The sequence below is a fragment of the Pteropus vampyrus genome, unplaced genomic scaffold (assembly GCF_000151845.1).
Source record: "Pteropus vampyrus isolate Shadow unplaced genomic scaffold, Pvam_2.0 Scaffold1, whole genome shotgun sequence".
NCBI lineage: Eukaryota > Metazoa > Chordata > Mammalia > Chiroptera > Pteropodidae > Pteropus > Pteropus vampyrus.
This window is the reverse complement of record NW_011888782.1, coordinates 23,124,464-23,140,442: the sequence shown is the minus strand read 5'-3', so window position 1 is coordinate 23,140,442 and position 15,979 is coordinate 23,124,464. Positions and strand designations below refer to the sequence as shown.

The 15,979-nt window shown below is 41.1% G+C and overlaps 1 protein-coding gene across 1 annotated transcript in view; it reads right to left on the bottom strand.

The window, feature by feature from the left end:
- MYLK (myosin light chain kinase) overlaps nucleotides 1–13,842 on the bottom strand; it is a 248,166-nt gene extending 234,324 nt beyond the window's left edge. Inside the window, exon 1 of the mRNA XM_023527574.1 lies at nucleotides 13,569–13,842. The gene's annotated coding sequence lies outside the window, so the exon portion shown is untranslated. The remainder of the gene's footprint in view (nucleotides 1–13,568) is intronic.
- Nucleotides 13,843–15,979: the final 2,137 nt, after the last annotated feature.

Genomic DNA, 15,979 nt, shown 5'->3' with positions numbered 1-15,979 from the left:
CTGGAAGCAGCACTTTGCTTAGCTCACTGACTTTCTGCAAGAAAGGCAGGGGCTTCATCCCCTAACAGCTGTACCAAGGGGTCTGTCTGAAACATTAACAATAGGAAAGCGCAGATCTGATAGCGCACAAAGACTTGAGGGTGTTCTGATGGCATTTGCAGAGGACTCTCCTCACCCTTGGCTCACTGGGTGGTTGTAAGAATGATATAAACATGTTCTGCCAGCAGTTGAGGACCTATATATGTATAAAGGAAGGTTATTATGATTGTCAGGTCTTAAAGGCCTGGCACCATCAAATCTCAGGCAAATATGCAATTAGTTCTACTAACCAAGAACCCCATTCCCATCCCAGTGAACCAGGCTGAATAACAAAAGACAAAAGAACCAAACAATCCAAGACATCACCCAGACCTGGCAGTGGGCCCCTCCTTGCTCCAGAGCAAAATCAGAGACTTGGCCCTTGAGTCACCCTCTCTACTCTTCAGTCCAGAAATATCTGAGGAGGGAGAAGGTGACCAATACCATCTCTCCACACCCTAGTCTTCATATGGATTTTCCCATCATGCTTGCCATTTGTTTAGCATTTCGTTATAGACTTGCCCACCACTCCCTGCTTTATATGCATCAAAGTCCTTTCTCATCTTTCCCAAGCAGGAGAGAGTACGTCAGGTTAATTGTAACCCTCACATGCTGGGAGGTTGTACAAATCTCCATTTTAGAAATGAGTAACAGAAGTTCAGAGTAGTTAAATAAGTTCCCAGTTTCTCCCATCTAATAATTTGTTGAGCTGGGATTCAAACCCAAGTCTGTTAGCTGCAAAGTCCTAAAGAATCCCATCAACTACACACCCAGTTCTCACAATCAATGAAGAAAAGTAGGTAAGATGGACTCTGCAATCTGCCTATACAAAACCTGTCTGGTGCACAATGTGACCGTGGCACTATGTGGTAACACATAGCTGACCACAGACATGAAGGTCAAGAGTGCTCACATTTAGGACCTAGCCAGGCCCGGCCCATCCTGCTCCACCTCTGCCACACACAGGCACATCCCTCTGTAAAAGGAGACCATGGTCCTGGAAAGGGGTCAATCGAGCCCTTTCAGAACACCAGCACTGGGCTGACATTTGGATGCCTGAGTTCCTGGGCCTGGCAGCCGTTGTGCCAACCACAACCCTCAGAAAAAGGAGAGGGTAATTAGAAAGCAGTGCCCCACAGACCAAATTTAAGTCATGTTTCCAAAATAGTCTCCAAAATGAAAGATCAGCCTGCGCCTGCAATGACAGCACTTGAGACCAACTCCTCCACACAACACCCACTTTCTCTGGGCATTTAAGGGGACCATAAAGGGAATTCAGCAGAGGCACCACGGATATGCACAGTTGTTTCTATCCAGCACAAATGTTTACCAATCTTCCATTCTATGCTTCATGGGAGATAAGAAGTGGTACCATAGTGGTCATGCTTCTGAGAAGCTTACAACTCGGTGACAACACATCTAAGCAGCAAAGAGAGGAGGGCTCAGGTACAGAGCGGATACTCTAAATGAAGTTGAGTTTATCTAAGAATTGCAAGGCTAGTTCAACATTTGAAAATCAATCAATGTAATTTACCACATTAACAGACTAAAGCCGAATTGGGCAAACTATGGCCAAATCCAGCCTATTGTCCATTTTGTATATAATGTTTTATTGAAACACAGCTGTGCCCATTCATTTACATATTCTCTATGGCTGTTTTCATGCTACCATGGCAGAGCTGAATATTTTAAAATATTTACTCTTTTCAGATAAAATTTGCCCACCCTTGCTCTAAACTATTGGGAGAAAGCCTTTTCAGCCACAAACTGCCTCAACTCCAACTTCCTCTCCTCTCTGTTCTACACACCAGGTTGGGAGGTAGACTATAAGGGTGCCAGATTATAAGGACTGGAAGACCAGGCAACTGCCTTCCAAGGAGAAAAGCAGTCCAAGGTATGACTTTTGCTCTTCCCTCCCACTGGCACCCCTTTGCTAATAGAAGCCTCAGGGCTCTCTGGAAGAATCTGGCACAAGCTTCAATAAATGCTTGGAAGTAGAAACACTGGTCCTATATCCCCATGTTCCACTTCCCAACTCAACTGTCCCAGAAAAAGAGAGCCGTGAAGGTCTCAAATCAATGATCTAAGCTTCCACTCTAGCAAACTAGGCAAAAGAAGGGCGACTAAACCAAGCAAGCATAAGAAAAATAATAAAGAAAAAAGAAGAAACCAGTAAAATTGAAAACAGAAACATAACAGAGAAAAATCAATGAAACTAAAAGCTGGTCCTTTGAAAAAAATCAATAAAATTGTAAACTTCTAGCCAGACTGACTGAGAGCAAAAAAGATACAAACTATAAATAATAAGAATAAAAGAGGCAATATCACTACAATCTCTAAAGATATTAAAAGGATAAGTAAATATGACAAACAACATTTGCCCATTAATCCCACATGTCAGATGAAATAGACAAATACCAAAAAAACACAAACTATCAAAAATCACTCAAGAAGAAAGATAACCTGAATAGCCCTATATTTGTTAAAGGATTTAACCCCGCCCCACATACAAAAAAACTCTAAATGGCTTCACTGGAAAATTTTACCTAAAATTTAAGGAATGAATAATGATCTTATACAAATGCAAAGGGAAACAAACATTTCTCAACTCATTTTATGAGGCTACCAATACTCTTAACACCAAAATGAGACAGACATTACAAGAAAAGAGACCAATATCCTTCATAAGCATAAAAAACAAAAAACTTCGACAAAATGATAGCAAATCGAATCCAGCAATATATAAAAAGATTAACAATATATCATGACCAATTAGAGTTTATTCCTGGAATGTATGGCTAGTTAAACATTTGAAAATCAATTAATGTAACTCAGCATAGCAACAGACTAAAGCAGGGGTCAGCAAACTATGCAGTCTGTTTTTGTAGATAATAGTTAATGGAACACAGAGACATCTATTCATCTATGTGTTGTCTATGGTTGCTTTCATGCTGCAGCGGTAGAGCTGAGTCATTGAGTATAGACCTTATGAGAGTTGAGTGGAGAGTTGAAGAGACTTATAGCCCACAAAGCCTATAATATTTACTATCTGGCTGCTATGGTCTGAATGTTTGCGTCCTCCCAAAATTCACATTGAAATCCTATCATGCAAAGAAATGGAATTAGGAGATGGAACTTTTGGGAAGTGCTTAAGTCATGAGGGTAGAGCCCTCATGAATGAGATTAGTGCCTTATAAATAAAAGAGACTCCGGAGAGATCCCTAACCACCTCCTGCTACATGAAGACAGAGTGAGAAGGTGCTGGCTATGAACCAGGAAGAGGGCTCTCACCCAAATGCGAGCATGTCAGCACCTTGATCTTGGACTTCCCAGCCTATAGGACTGGAGCGATAAGTTCTGTTGTTTGTAAGCTACCCAGCTTATGGTATTTTGTTATAGAGCTTGAACAGACTGATACTTGATCTTTAAAAAAAAGTTTGCCAACTCACAGACAAAAGAAAAAAATATGATCATATTAACAGATCCAAAACCCACTCGAAAAAAATCATTATCCATTCATGATAAAAAAAAAAAAAGAAAAAAATCTTAGCAAACCAGAAGTAGAAGGGAACTTCCTCAACCTGATAAGGGAAATCTATAAAAACCTAATAGCCAATAATATCAATTATAATGGTATCTGACTGAATACTTCCCCCTCAAGATTGGAAATAAGGCAATGGTGTCCATTTTCACTACTCCTATTTATCATCATACTGGACATCCTCACTAGCACAATAAGGCAAGAAAAATAAAAATCAAGCAGATAACATGATTATAGATGTAGAAAGTCCCACAGAAGCTACAAAAAGCTACTAGAATTAATAAATAAGTTTAAAAATGTCATCAGATATAAGATTAATATATAAAAATTAATTTTTAAAAAAGAAAACCTCAGGGAAATAATTAAGAGATAGATGAGGGCTGAAAATTAGCTTTAAATCCCAGACTCCTAATTGTTTTAAATTATATATTTTTATTTGTTGGTTAAGTACCAATAATTATATACTAATTATATTAATTTTCTAATTCTGTAGGTACTTAGTTTGCTTTACTTTATTCTCTGATTTTATTTTTTTAAATCACTTAATATAACAAATCAATTATATTTATAAATACTAGCAATGAACGATGGAAAATAGAATTTTACTAAAAGTACCATTTACAATTGCACCAAAAATATTAAGTACATACCTATAAATCTAGCAAAATATGTTAAATATTTACATGCTAAAACTACAAAACATTGATGAAGAAACCAAAGATCTAAGTAAATGGAGAGATATAGCTTATTTATGTGTTAGAAGTCCCAATATTGTTAAGATGTCAATTCTCCCCAAACTAATCTATAGATTCAATACAATACCAAACTTCCAGTAAGATTTTATGTAGAAAACAATAAGATGTATCTAAAATATATATGAAAGGCAAAGACCTAGAATAGCCAAAACAATTTTGAAAAGGAAGAACTAAGAACTCATAATACATGATTTTGAAACTTACAATAAAGCCATAATAATCAAAATAGTGTGGTATCACTGAAAGGATAAACATATAAGCCAATGGAACAGAATAGTCAGAAATATACCCACAAATATATGCTCAATAGATTTTTAACAATGATACAAAAATAATTCAATAGAGAAAGAATAGTCTTTTCACTGGTGCTAGAATTGGACTTCTATATGCAAAAAAGAACTTCTATCTATACCTTGCGGCATGTACGAAAAAATAACCCAAAATAAATCAGACCTAAAAATACCTAAAACTATAAAACATCATTAAGAAAGTATCATAAAAAATCTTAATGACCTCATAATAGGTAAACATTTCCTAGATTCAACACTAAAAGAATACGTTTTTAAAAACTGATAAACTGGACTTCATTAAAATTAAAACCTTCTGCTCTGTGATAATAGACATTTTAAGAGAAATAGTGAGAAAATGTTTGCCAAACATGTACTTGATAAAGGATTCATGTCTAGAATATAAAAAGAATTGTATCTCAAATCTTAATTATAAGGGAAGAGTTGAATAAAACTAAGGCAAAAGACTTAAAAGATACTTCACCAAAGACAACATACGAATTACAAATAAGCCAATTCACAAAGATGCTCAACATCATTAGTCATTATTGGAATGCAAATTTAAACCTATAAATGATAGATAAAACTCTACCTATTAGATAAAACTATACTTATTACAATATCTAAAATTTAGAAATCTGATACATAATTAGTGCTGACAAGGATGTGAAAACTATAACCCTCATACATCGCTGGTGGGAATGCATAATGGTAGAAGTCACTTTGGAAAATAGTTTGGCATTTTACACTTATAATACCACCCGGCAATCTCACTATTCCAGGTACTAACTCAAGTACCTGTACATTAATATTTATAGTGAATTAATCATTATCACCCTATCTGGAAACAACCCAAACATCCTTCGGTTGGTCAATAAACACACTGTAATACATCCACACAATGAAATAATATTCAGCAACAAAAGGGAACGACCTGCTGATGCGCCCAACAACATGGACGAATCTCAAGCACACTGTGCTGAGGAGAGAAGGTGAACTAAAAAGGCTACCTACTATATGATTCTATTTATGTGGCATTCTTAGAAAGGCAAAATCACAGCAACAGAAAATAGATCAGTGGTTTCAGGGTCTTCGGGTGGTGGAAGAGTTGACTACGATGGTGCATGAGGCAATTTGGTGATGGGGGTGGTGATAGAGTTGTTCTGTATCTTGACTGTGATGGTGCTTATATGACTATATTTTTGCCAAAACTCAGAATTGTACACTAAAATGAGTGAATTTTTATGTGTAAATTATACCTCAATTTTTTGAATGAGAAAGAAAAAATGTCTTAAAAAACTATTCCATTATGATACAGCATTTAATAGAAAACTTGTATACCTAAAACAGTGCCTACCACTTGACAAGCATCGGAGTCGAAAGTCAGAAGAAACTGCCAAATTTATCAGAATAAAGCAGAAACTCTTCAAAACTAGGAAAAATTGGTGTGACTGATTTATGTGCAACAGATCATGATTGAGTACTGAACAATAATTTTTTCAAAGCCTCCAGTTAACTTTCAGAAGATATTTAAATTTTAGCAACATTATTTACTTATAGAAAAACAAACAGAACTCTCTAAGTTTAACCTAAAGGAAATGAAGATAAAACTCTGGTATACTTAGAATTCCTCTGAATTATTCTGACAACCCTAAAGGTGCTAAACTTGTCAAAATCATGGGCACATACAAAATTGGCCAAGGAAAGCAAAGATAATTAATAGTTTGATCTCACATATAACCATAAATGGAAAAAAATCAAACAATGAAATATCAGAAAATCAAAGCCGACAAGGTATATTTTTTAACTGTATATATGACCCAGTATTTATCCCAGAAACTTAAGGATGAATTCAAGGAATTCGAAAATCATGAACACAGATTATGAAAAACAGCATTTCATCTTGAAATCATGTGTAATTCTGATAGACAAACACAGTTCAGAAGGATTTTAATATTTTGATTCTGATAATAATGAAGAAAGTGGTATATAATTTTAAAAATAAAAGCATATTATAATTAAGAAATTTTTCTAAAATTATGTATATTAAAGGAAGTGGTTTTTTTCCTGAGAAACTATAAAGTGATATGACTCTTACAGCCTATGGTAACTTGGAATCAAGAAAATACAGGAATGTCACCTCCTGTTACCATACAATTATTACCTTTTTCTTCTCTTCTACTAGCCTGAGTTGGTTTCTATTAATTTTGAATAATCCTTCCTAATACACAAATCAAAGAAATAATTAGTAAAAAAGCAACCAAGATTGATTCTCAAATCTGGCTGGCATTGGAAACACCTGCAGGAGGAGCTTTGTGAAAAACAGAAATTCCCTGAGCCCACCTAGGTGCTGGAATGGGGAGGCATGAATTATTTTGCAAACAAGGTTCCCAAAGGGACTTTATTATGAGCTGGGTTTTGGATTTTGGAATCATGCTATTAGGAAATAGAGGCATTAGGTATGTCCTCACCTTGAAGTTTTTTCAACATAGTTGTAGATATAAAAATTTTAGCATGAAAAATACTAAACAAAGATATAAACATTCATAATAATATATGACTCATCACTATCAAAAAGATTTTACAGAGACTGCCTCAGACATTCAAATGAGAAAGAGAACTTAAAGCTGAGGTCAGAGGCAGCCCCTGTTTTGGGGTAGTGTCTGAAAGGTATTAGAAACAACTTATCCCTCGAAGAAATATTTAAGGATTAAAGGACTTGTCAGTCAAAGAGCCAAGCGAAGAATATTCCAGGTAAGGATAAACTCAGAGTCAAAGACAGAGAGACAGAAAAGTGTAAACTGGGTTCAGGGACAATAAATTAACAAGCCTTGTTGGTTTGAAGGTCAGAATATGGAGGCCATTGAACTTCAAGTTGACTGTCCAATGAGAAGCAGGGAGCCACTGAAGGTTTCTGAAGGTGGAGTGACACCATTAGACTATGCTTTAAGGTTAAAGCAAACAAGTGTAAAAATATATTTGTGCCACAGAGAGGCCATAGTTATTAGTCCACATGTGAACCAGCGAAGGTCTGGTCAAGAGCCGTAGCAATATGGAAAGTAAAGCCAAGTCTTTCTTTGTCTGGGATAACCAGAACACCCACAGGAGGAGGGGCTGAGCAGCTATGGTCATCTACCACCAGCTGGTGCCCTAAGTGGCTGCCCAATCACTACAAAAGCCTGAGAACTCCCTAAAATATCACTGGTTGAAGCACAAAGGGGTAAAATCAACAGCCATTGCGTTAATTGTATTATGCCCACAGTGAGGCCCTACCATGAAGACAGCTTTTGGTAATAAGAAGCAAGTTGCAGGGTAGGGCTGTGCTTCCCCAGGTACACTCTGAAACAACCTGTTGCCTCCTCATTAATATACTCATTTCCAGAAGGTCAGCAACCAAGTGACTATGAAAATGATTACTCTTCATACTAATACAAAAATACCAAATGGAACTTGGCTAATAGGGAAGGGTAGGAATGGGTCCATTTTAGACATCTCTTATGAACAGGCTTGGTGCTTAGCAGGAAAAATGCATAAAGTTCAGGAGAAAAAAAATAGAATGGTTATACCTAAGCATAAAGAAGACAATGAGAGAAGTGAGACAGATGAGTGGAAAGCACCTTCTTACAGAGCAGTAGAGGGGAAATCCCTTAGAATGTTCGTTGAGCACTTCCATTCACCCCATTAGCCAGTCCTTCAACCAGATGCCCAAGAACCTGTGGTGTGTAAGGCACTGAGTTAAGTGTAAGGACACAAAGATGAACCATGGCCTTTGTCCTCAGGAGCTCATGGCCAAGTAGGACACCATGCCTTACAACTAAATCACAAGTAAAGGTAACTGAACACTTGTTCATCTGCCCACAGCCTCCTCAGGTAAGCGGAAAAGGGGCTCCTCTCTCCATTTACAGATGCACACAGAGAAACCTGGACATTGCTGGAACTGACCCCAAACTGTGGGCTCTTCCTAGTTTTTCACACAACCTCAGAGGACACTCCATCTAGTCTAGCCCTAGAAAAGGAGAAGAGCACTCATGCCAGGGTCAGTGGAGATGGCCAGAAGCTCGAACTGTTCATACGGGTGAAAATTCCTGTGAAGGATGGTACATTCCAGATTCAAGGCAGACCCAGAATATAGTGTCAGCCACAGGTATTGAGGTGGGGGTGAGGACTTTAGGGTGGGTGGAATTTGTATGGGTAGATACAAGGTACCTGGAGGCAGACAGACAGCAGTGATCACAGAAGTCAGGTCAGATAAAGGAACATTCATCCCTGATCCCCAGGGTCCCTCAGACTAAAGAGAACAAACTTCAAGGACTCTGGAGAACCAGGTAGAGCACATAATGGAACCAATTCTTCTGGCCTATGTCAGGCCTTCCCACCTCATCACCATCCTCCATCAGGGTGGGATAATATGAACTCTGGCTGTTTCCAGCTCTGCCCCTTAATCATTTGGCCCCTTAGACCAGGTTTCCACTTCAGTATAATGCAGGTGTCATGTGGACTGGTCTCCTGCAGCCCTAACACTTGCCATTCCAGAACTGGGAAATGAGCTACAATACATGAAGCATGAGGAAAGCACACAAAGCTCTGGGAACTCAAAAGTCTTCCAAGGGACCGTGCTTTCACCCGCACTCTAGATTTGCTTCTCATTATTTTTGATCTAGTATAAAATTAAAACAAAATTGTTCCAGGAATATCCTAGGCAGCAGAGGGAAAACAAGCCCAGAATGAAAACCACCCCAGGACAAGCAGGCTTACATGGTTGAGAGCTCACCGCAGGGTCAAAGGTGTTTCACCTGGTTCCAAAAAAGGAGGAGCTGAGAGTTCTGAACACTGGAGCTAAGTGTTCCTGCCTTCCTCTCTCTTGCCCTGTTCATGCCCACCCTCCATTCTCCTCATCTTTGAGGCCTTTTCTGACCACTCTAGCCCCTGAATTTCTTGCCACCCATATATTCCCTAATTGAATCTGTACCACAGAACTTGTCCTTGTTTTCTAATTATTTCATGCATGTTAGCTGTTTTCCCATATAGACCCGAAGTCTCTTGAATATACTCTTTGTTTCATAATTTTCCACAGGGTTAGATGAAGAGTAGGTCCATAATTAATGTTTGTTGGCTGACGTATAGGTCATTCCATAGGCAGAGAGGACACTACTTAGTACGCAAGTTAATAGCTATTCTTTCTTTTGTGTCTATTTATGTTCATATTCATTTAATTTTTATAACCACCCTCATTGTCAGATGAGGAAACTGAATTCACTCACGTGCCCACAAAAATCTAGCCAGTCAGTGACCAGGATGGCTCTGAACCCAAGTTTAACACCAAAGATCACATTCTACCTTTGTACTGCTTCCTCCTGCTATAAATCTGAAGGAAAGCAACTCTCCACGAGAAACCTCAACCTCCAAAAATAAAAAAGATAAACAGCATTCAAAACTATGAAAGCTCAAACTCATAGGTGTTTGGTTCCCAAAAGATTGAGAAGTAACTCATAAGGTCCTGCATTAACAAATTAGCATCAGATGGCGGAGGGCGGAGGGCGGAGGGCGGAGGGCGGAGGGCGGAGGGCGGAGGGCGGAGGGCGGGGGGGGGGGGGTAGTCAAGAAGCAGATCTGAAAGAAAAGGAAATCCTCTCTTCATTCAGCTTCTTTTGTCTCCGGAGGGCTCTGCACTCAGAAACCGAGAATAGGAGAGAAGAGAAAGGGGGACAGAAGTACCAACAGTGGGGGGATGAGGACAATGGGAAATTTGAGAAGCCGGATCTACACAAAAATTTCCCCAGCTCCCAAATGGAGTGCCCATTGTGAGCATTCACCCTCAGACACCAAGGGACAGTGAAGAGAAGGACAATAAAAAGAAGGTGGTGTGAGCATCTGGAAATCCATGCCACCAGCTGTAAACAGGGAGCAATTCTTACTGGCCCTCTTCCTGGCCCAGCCCTACTGGGCCTTGCTGTCACTGTCCATTTAACAAGAGCTGCAACTCTGGTACATCAGGTGCATACAGCAAGGCAGTTGGCCTATAGAGACAAACACATAGGTCTACCCACCTTGAGATTGTAAGGAAAATTGCATTTGCTCAACTCGGCTTAAAACAAACAGAAAAGAATGACGCCAAAACTCAAGAGACAGAGAATTCATCTGCAGAAAGGAACAGGTGGTGGAGGTGAGTGACTCACATAGCAGACCCCAGACCAGCACATTCACCTTTCTGTGATTGTGGGGCAGGAGGGTAGAGGAATGACGGGACAGGGCAGAGTCACATAGCACTGAGTCTATCCCAGTGACATCTGTGATGTCCTCACTCTGGATTACTGGCTGATGGTTCCTTGATTCTGAGCCCACCTGCCACCCAAGTGTCCACCTGTATGTTTCCCATGCAAATGGTCTTACCTTGGGTCCTCCGGGTGCACCTTCTGTTGGTCAGAGGAAATGACTCAATAGTCAAGTTGGGAGAGGACAATGACTTCTGTTGGGAAAGGTTACTTTCTAAGGGTTGTTCTATAATGTCACTATATTTACAGAAAGGACAGGACAGGAAACTTACAAGAATGAACAATTTTCCCACCTGTGTGTGTTGGTTTGAATTGGGGGAAGGGCAGTTAGGCTTTCAAGTGGCCTTGTTGTGTATATGCAGAATACTGAGAAATGTTGTTCTCGTAAAGATATTAAATAAGACTCCACATGTTCATAGAGTCTCTGAACACTTATCCACAGGCCAGGCTGCATTCTCAAATTGCCACCTCCTGACGTACTTTAAAGACGAAGAGCCAGTAAATCAACTAGTTCTGTTTCACAGACTCTAGACTCATATTTTGGGGGGAAAAGCAAGGTGTCATTCTTGTAGGCACTGACTCCAGAGCATTTACAATCCATTCGTCTGAGACTGGCGAAGACCTCCCTAGCCAGATCGAGACTCCTCCCTCACTTTTGGCACTGCATGGGCCTCTCTTCCCTCAGCACCATCTGGGGCCAGGCTCCTTTTCTGAGGAGCTTCCCAGCAGAATACCCTGCAACTGCTAGCCAGGGGCTCCTGCATTGTAGTGACTGCACCTGTCTAAGCTTCAGGCAGCAAGTGGGTTCACCTGACCTTACCAATAAGACCAAAACTTCCCAAGGGCCTAGTCTGCTCTGTATACACATATACTCTATATATATACACATATTTTATATGTGTATATATATATATACACATATATATATACACATACATACATACATACACACACACTACTCCAAGGTCCCAGCTACCTTTCTTCTCAGCTAGCCAGTTACTACACAAAAGAAACCAAATGCACAAATCCTTCACCACTGTGTAGTGGTTCTCCAAGATAGTGTTGAGGACCAGCATCCTTTTGTATCATCAGTGAATTGAGGGCAGACATACACATCCTGATGAAAAGGCTTTGTGCAAGTCCCCAGAGTATCCATTACCCAATCCAGCATCCAGTGTCCAGCCACACCCCACCCAAGGTCAACTTCACTCTGGGCACGGGAAAGAACATTCCACAATGGTCTAGGAAACTGTGATGCCAGTAGCATCACCCTCCACAGTCCCTGAAGTGTGCAGGGCAGGGAAAGAGATTAAAACAGGATCACAGAAGACAGAAGGGAAAATCAAGAATTTAAGAGAAAAGAAGGGAGATAAAGGGGAAGAGAGAAAGAAAGTGAGAAAAACAAAAATGATTTTACTAGAACCTGAAATGCCTTTTAGGAACCCAATAAGGTTGCCATAAGCACCTACATTTCCCTCCAGAGACTTGAATTGTGACTATTGGATGCTTTGAAGTGTGATGAGTTCCCCAAATGGTCCTCTGAAGCCTCCCCATTTGGAAATAATTTTGTGCATTTTGATTAAAAGGATTGCATTAAGTCAGAGAAGAACCTACAGCCCCACTAGGAACGGGGAGGAAGCTCCAGGCCAGGCTCCCAAAGACTGAGGAGGTGGGAACATTGCACACACTCTGATCTTGCTCAGAAGTATGGTGAAAACCAGTGGCCTGAGGTCTGACATTAAGCCCACCGTCCAGGTGTAGTCTCACCTTGATCCAGCTCTCTAGAGGGGATAGACTGTTACTTTTATCCCCTCTAGGCCCCAAAGGAGTTGGGCCTTTCTCCTTCAGGTTATGATATAGAGGGTGTGTTCCCCTCTCCAACCAGAACAATCCTAGAAAACCTCTCCCCAGCAGCCCATCTTGGTATCTACAATGCCACTCCTTAATTCAATCCTTTAACTCTTGAAAGATTGATAGTAGCACAAGTTCCAGGGAGGAATTCTACCTCAACCACTGACAGCAACACCTGGAACTTAGTTTATCCAAAACTTTCCAACGGTAATGATCTGCAAGCAAGGGTCCTTCAACCATGGAACCCCAGTTGAAGAGGAGGAGGCAGAGCAGGCGAGGGGTTTGAGGAGCAGGGAATGAGAGCAACTCCCGACGCTCCCAGCTCCGCCTGAGACCACGCCAGCGCCTTCACCGCCCTACCTTCCCGGTCTCACGTTTGGGCTGAGAGGGCCTTCACGTGGCGCCCCCGCCCCCACGGCAGCCGTCACCGAGTCCTCCTGCCAGGGGTTGGGGAACTGGGAGAAAAGCCCACCTCTTTTACTTAAGGGCTAGCGGCAATTCGCACTCCTCAAATCAAAGGTACGTCCTTCGATGGCTCAAATAGAGACAACCGCATCACAGTCCCCCGGCACCTCACCTCCCAAAAGGAAACCCCGGCTGCCTGGAGTCGTGGGGTCGTCCCCTTACGCGCCCCCTGCCCCAACTCTTCGCCACGCGTAGGATGCCCTCTCCAAGAGAGGAGTCAGGGGCAGGCTTCCAAGGGAGGGTCCCGACCCCCGATCCTCGAGTTCCCACCCTCGGAGGGCCGGCGCCGGGACAAAAGCGTGGGGGCGGGCTCACTCACCCGCGCGGCGAAGGCGGCGGGGGAGCTGAGGCACCGCGCTAGGCGGGAGAGCCCCAGCCGCGAGCGCGCAGCGCAGGCTCAGCACTTGCTTCGCCGCCGGCTGCTGACCCAGCGGTGCGGGGAACCGGTGAGGCGCGTCCGGGACCGAACGGAGCCGAGTGGGGGTGAGCGGCCCGGCGAGAGAGTGAGCAAGTGTGAGTCCGGATCGAACGCGCGTAAAGGCAAGCGACTGAGAGCGCGGCGCTCCACGTCCGGACTCAAACTGCGGACGCCGGCTCACACGCGCTGATTTGCATGTCATTTGCATAGCGCTCAGGGAATGGACCTGCGGCCCTTTCCGCCACGCCCACCCGCGCTCCTCCCCGGAGTCCCAGTCTGAGAATCCAGAGCAGAACCCGGCCCCTGAGGAGGATTCATCTAGCCCGTCGCATGCGCCGCCCCAACTCCTCACACACCGGACTAGTGGCAGTCAGAGTGTTTTCTCGATTTTTTTATTTTTATTTTTAATTTTTTTTTTTCCTCCTGGAAGACCACTCCATACAGGACGAAAGAGGAACGCGCACTAAGAAAACTCTGTAGGCTTTTAAATTAAGTTTTTTATTTGATGTGGCTATCAAAAACAACGAATAATCGAGTAGATTCCCCAAATGAATACAGTATAATTTTGTTTTGGGGGCAAAGTATCGTGAAAAATTTGTTTACTTTCAAAATTAGTAACATGTGCAATTTTGTTCAGAAAATGAAGAAATACAGAATTGTGTAGGCAATTGAGAATACTACTCGTCACTTTCTAGGAGTAAAACGTTAGGCAGGTTGCTGATCTCTGTTACTCCATTTTCTCATGTCTAAAATGGGGGAAATCTAAGTGACCCATAGGAATGTGAGGTTTCAGTGAAATGTGGCAGGTAAAGCTCTTAGGACGATTCCTAATATAGTTATTATTAATGCTTAAACGTGCAAATATGACCTACGTCTACTTAGCCAAGAGGCAGTCAGATCAAGGTGAGGCAAGAAGCAAGGAGAAGGGGTGAAGAGGCTATAGACAGCAGAGAGAGAATGCCCTAAGAATAGAGACAGTCTCTGGAGAGCTCAGACCAGAGTTTCCCACTCACCTCCGCTGTCAGGCTAACCAGATCCAGGGCTGATGAAATCTCCTACTCTTGCAGTTCTATCAGCTTTTGCTTCATGTATTTTGTCTCTCTGTTGTTAGGAGCATACATGTTAAGGATTGTTATGACTTCTTGAAGAATTGACTCCTTCATTATGCAATGCCCTCCTTATCCTTGATAACTTATATTGCTCTGAAGTCTGCTCTTTCTGAAATTAATATAACTACTTTTCTGGTTAGTATTAGCATAGTATATCTTTCTCCAACCGTTTACTTTGAATTTATGTCTTTATAGTTAAAGTGAGTTTCTTTTAGACAACATATAATTGGGTCTTGTTTTTTGGTCTACTCTGACAATCTCTGTCAAATTTGGTGCATTTAGACCACTGATGTTCAAAGTGATTGTTGATATAGTTGGATTAATAGCTACCATATTTGTTACTGTTTTCTAATTTTTGCCCTGGTTCTTTTCTCTGATATTCACTGTCAGAATCAAGTTGAGCTACTGGAGGTAAAACACAAAAGTGTGGGCTCCTCCTCATCTTATATGTCTGGGTCCCCCTGAAGTTTTCAACTGTCAGACTTGTTCACACTGAGCTTCCATAAATTCATTTATTATAGTTCAGATTTTTTTCTATCCCGGCACTGGTTCCTGTGGGGATTTCTGCTCCCATAAATTGTGATCCTCTGTATCCACCTGTCTCTCCAATATTGGAAGTACAGTTAACCTGTGAGATTACTTCTCTTACAGATCTAAGAGTTGTTGATTTGTTTGTTGTTGTCGTTCAGTGTTTTACTTGTTAGGATGGAGATTTCCAAACTTCTTACATGCCAGACTAGAAACTGAAAGTGTCTCATCAACATTCTAAATTTTCTAGGTTTTTAATAATAGCCATCTTAGCAGGTGTGAAGTATATCCAATTGTGGTTTTGGTTTGCGTTTCCCTGACGACTAATGATGTTGAACATCATTTCATGTGTTTATTGACTGTTGGTATATCCTTTTTGGAGAAATGTCTTTGAACTCTTTTGCCCACTTTTAAAATGGATTATTGGGTAGTTTTTGGTCATTGAGTTGTAGGGGTTCTTTATATATTCTGGATATTAATCCTTTGTCAGATATATGATTTGCAAATATTTTCTCTCATTCCTTGGATCACTTTTTCACTCTGTTGATGTGCCCTTTGATGCACGAAAGTTTTAAATTTTGATGAGATTCAGTTTATCTGTTTTCTTTTGTTGCCTGTGCTATTAGTATTGTACTTAAACTATTGCCAAATCCAAAGTCATAAAGATTTTCTTCT